Raw genomic sequence first — 5,146 nt, 5'->3', positions numbered from 1 at the left:
GCCCCTCTCCGCACCTGGTTTACGACATTCTGCTTTACGACATAACCTTTTTATGCAGTGAGAACCGAACACCTCTCCTCTGACACCCCACCCTCTATTGGCAGCTGTCCATTGTTTTCAAATACAGGGAAACCTTCTGCATGTAATAAGCGTTTATTATATCAAAGAGGTACGGGGAAAAGAGTTTAGAGCGACATATGTGGACATTTCAGGGAAAAAATAGTTGTTGTAATATCGGGAGCGCCCCCGACAGGCTGGGAAGTCCGATGACGTAGTTTAACTCTTCAAAAAGAGTTAATCGCCGGTGCACTGCAAACATAAAGTTGTGAACACGAGTGATGCAGAAAGTTTCAGTTGTTTTCTTTGTATTAGCCTAGTTCAATTCATTTTCATTTCACTGCATAGATAATTGAGGTTGGTTGAATCAGGGTTATTTTTTGTTCAAAATCGAAATTTTTAATGAATGCCTACAGAATGAGAATTCAAAACGAAAAAAAAATATATATAAAGCTGGGGTAGAGTAGCTACATACATTAATAATATAACACAGAATATATAAGTGGAAACGGTTGCCATGTATGCAACTTACAATATTATAAGCTCTAATCACAATTTCTACTAGGTTATTACATTTTATGTAAAACATTAGAGTAAAGTTTGAAGTAAATATATGAAAGAAAAATGGTTTGTAGTCAAACCATTGCATTTCATGATGATGATTATTTTCATCTACTCTGTTGGCTTACACCCTCTTTAAACGATAACATTTTAACACCTAACAAAACTTTAGTCATGAATTAGGGGAATACTGTTCACTAAAGCCTAGCATTCTGCTGTCATCTGCTGGAGGAAATAATCCAGTGCATCTATCTCACAGCAGACCAGTAACCAAGTAGGTACACACATACAGTCGTTCTTCATTGTATTTAAAAAAAACGTATATTGACCACACAAAATTTGTTTTAATCCTTCCAGGGAAAAAATATTTGTGTACGTATAGGCTATAAGTGAATTGACCAGACTCGCGACATAGGCCTACAGAAAACCAACCACGAAGCAGTATATTTCCAATCTTTCCCCCCTAAACGATTTTAAGGTTTGAGGTTCAAGGTTGTAGAAAGGAGGCAATCACTGCTGGATAAAACAAAACAAAACAGTAAACCTAGTCCTCTTTCGTCTTCCACTGTCACATCAGCTAACCATTCAGAAATGTCCTGTTGCATTCTACGTTGTCACTTTCTGAGTCTCTCCATCATTGTCCGACTCCACTTTAAACATAAAAGGCAGAACAGTTTCTAACATTTTATTGCGTGTCTGTGGAATGTAATCTGAGCTGCTAAGAACAAGCTCTTGAAGCTCCGCATTGCAATGGGACACACAAATCAACACGTTTTTACTGACCCTCACAAAGGCATAATTTTATCATGCTGTAAAAAATGATCTATGGGCTATTTTGAGCTAAAACTCACATACACCTTGTGGGGACACCGGAGACTTATTTTACATATTATAAAAAGGGGCATTATATCAACCACTTTAAAGACCGACCCAATACATGATTAATTAAGGCCTGCAGTGAGAAGTACAGTCAATTTAAGACAAGAGTCAGAATTATAATAAATTAAAGACATTTGATTGGTTAAGAAATAGATAAACATAGTACATTTTCACACATGGTAATAGGCAGTCCATCTCCAGTTTGTATGGCTGCCATTAGGATCTTGAGTATGCTAGTGTCCCTCTGAGGAACATGTCGAAGAAAACAAGTCATTCAATCTCCAATAATGCCACTTGTTACTTAACCTGTAACCAAGAATACTAACACAGACACACAGCTGGTTTAAGCTTGAATTTGCCCAGGCTCTAACTATCAACAGGAGACTCTTCCCAAAACACCCAAAAACATAATTTTTATTTCAATGAGAGGACAATTTAATATAGACCAGACCAGTGAAGAAGTTGTCATGTATGTATAGTACTAGTATAATTGTCATGGTGAGCTCGAAGAACATGTATGTTTTAACACGTTGAAGACCTTTCTCAAACAAAACTAGTCCATAGCAACCATCTGAGTAGTACCATAGCAACAGCATATAGCAACACCTTATCAACCAACAAGCATACTGAATTGCAATTCTCACAAAAGAAATTGAAATAAAAATAATGAATAATGTTGTATTTGTGGTATACAGCAGACCAGTTTCACACTGCAAAAGCAAAGCACATGAGCACAGGCTGCTCCTGCATTGCATATATAAGTTTTTTTTGGCTAAATGTTGCAGGCTTGCCTTCTAGTGGCTTTGTTTGAAACATTCCTAAATTTCAATTGTTCACCACTTGCGGCGAATCATTGAACAAGTCTATGGGTTTTACCCTATGGTTTTACCTGATCTTTGATCAGTTTAATAGATTTGTACATGTTTTATTTAGACATTAGTATAATTAGAAAGGACTAGTAGATTGTCTTTTATTGGCCAGTTTAGCTGAACACGCATGGAAAATATAAACAAAACTCACCTTTGGCTAAGCCCCGCCCCCCTTAGTTACTGTTGCTACATCCGTTAAACTTAATCTGCGCTCTGTCTGCATGGCTTATGCTGTAACTCTTCCTGCTGAAATGTTATCAAACTTTTATAAAGCAGCAAATAAAGTGTCCGATAGAAGTAGGCAAAAGGGGCTGCAATATGCGTTCGAAGGCTATATTCATGACATACAGGCGAAACGCAAGAAACAACAAGACATCCAAAATAGAGGCAAAATCATAACGTTGCACAGACACATTATCAGATGATTAGTTAATTGCATTTGGTAGATTTGGCCTGAGTTTCTGTTGCGTTTAAACTGTCCTTTTTTTGTCTATGGTTCTGACCAAGAACAACAATTTAAAAGTACCTTATAGGTAATTCTCTGCAGAACATTTTTTTGTTATGCTGGTTGATGATGATGATGATGTTTATTTCAAACCCGCATTCTCGTTCTCACAAATCAACATTACAGGCTATATAAACAATTTATACAAGTGCATGGTTTGAAAAGGAGGTGGATGGAGCAACGCTTGTATAATTCCAAACCCCCTCACAAAATACAATACAAATACAATATACAAACAAAGTAATTCCAGAACAACAGTATTCCTGCAGTACATACAGAAAGACAATTATTAGTATATAACTGATATAAAACAAGACAGAGAACACACCCACACACACACACCCTCACAAAAGACACTGGCCCAAACACTCTGCCTCAACACCCTCTCACCACTAGATTCATGCTGAGGGCATCATTCTCTGTCCTCTACATATTTCCTTATAACATTTTTTTTAAACAAATATTTAAAATGCATTATATTAGAACAGGTTTTTAATTCATCCACCAAATCATTCCAAAGCTTAACTCCTCGCACTGAAATACACATTGATTTTAGAGTGGTTCTAAATTTGGGCAAATATCTATTTTTAATTCCTCTTAATTTGTAACTATGATGAGCATCTCTATCACTAAATAAATTTTGAACATTGGGAGGCAAAGAATTTTGAGATGCCCTGAACATAATTTGACCAGTTTTAAAATTGACCACATCCGGCAATTTAAGTTCTTCCAGCTCAAAGAACAATGGATTGGAATGATGTCTGTGATGAACACCCGAGACAATCCTAATGGCCTTTTTCTGCAGAGAGATCAAGGGCTGTAAGTGAGTTTTGTAACAGTTACCCCAAATTTCAACACAATAATATAAATATGGCATAACAAATGAATGATACAGTACAAGTCGTGCTTTAGTGTTCAGTAAATTACATGCTCTTTTCATCATTCCAACACATTTAGCAACTTTTGTCCTCAGGTAGCTTATATGGGGTTTCCAAGAGATCTTCTCATCTATTATAACTCCCAAAAATGTATTTTGTTGAACCTTTTCTATTAGTGTGTCATCAAAAACAATTTTAACAGGCATATTACATTTACGATTACTAAACAACATCATTTTCGTCTTATTTAAATTCAAAGATAGTTTATTAATATTAAACCAGGTTTTTAACTTAATCAATTCCACAGTTACCGAGGCCAAAAGTTGCTCCAAGTTGTCATCGGCACAAATAATATTGGTATCATCAGCAAAAAGGATGAATTTCATTTTCGTTGTTATTTTACATAACTCATTGATATACATTAGAAATAGTGTAGGTCCCAATATTGACCCCTGCGGTACTCCACACATAATATCCAGAAACCCTGATTTATATTGATCGATCTCAACAATCTGTCTCCTCTCACCAGATAGCTCTCCAACCATTTTTTTGCTATTCCTCTTATGCCATCCTCCATCTTTTTTATTAAAATCTGGTGATCAATGGTATCAAAGGCCTTTTGGAGATCTATAAAGATTCCCAAAACAAATTTATTTCTTTCAATACCATCTGAAATTTCTTCCAATAAGTCAATTAATGCATGTGAGGTACATCTATTTTCCCTGAACCCATATTGACAATCGGAGAGTAATTCATGTTTATCAATGAAGATTCGAAGTCTTTTATCATATAATTTTTCTAAAATTTTGGAAAACTGTGGCAGGAGGGAAATAGGCCGATAGTTATTAAAATAATGTTTATCCCCTGACTTTAAAATTGGTATGACTTTAGCAGTTTTCATTTGCGATGGAAAATGACCAAATTGAAAGGATAAGTTACAAATATATGTAAATGGATTTACAATTTCTTCTGCAACATTGCGAACAATCCTCATATCGATATTATATATGTCTTGGGAAGTTTTGTTCTTGCAATCCCTGATTACTTTCATAACCTCCATCTCATCAGTTGGATTGAGGAACATGGTGTTAGAATTTATATCAATAAGGCCCTTAATCTGCTCATTAGTGGATGGAATTTTATGCGCCAGATTAGGTCCAACATTGACAAAAAAATAATCAAATCTATCCGCGATCATTGTTTTGTCTCGTATAATTGTGCCATTTTCCACAAAATAATCCGGATAACATGAACTGCTAGAACCACGACCAATTACAGTGTTCAACACTTTCCAGGTTGCTTTAATATCATATTTCTTCTTGATCAATAAATCGGTATAATATTCTCTCCTACTTACTCTCAATATGCTGGTAATTTATTTTTATATGTTTTATACT

The sequence above is a fragment of the Pimephales promelas genome, chromosome 5 (assembly GCF_988280905.1).
Source record: "Pimephales promelas chromosome 5, fPimPro1.hap1.1, whole genome shotgun sequence".
In the NCBI taxonomy this organism is placed as follows: domain Eukaryota; kingdom Metazoa; phylum Chordata; class Actinopteri; order Cypriniformes; family Leuciscidae; genus Pimephales; species Pimephales promelas.
This window is presented reverse-complemented; position numbering follows the sequence as displayed.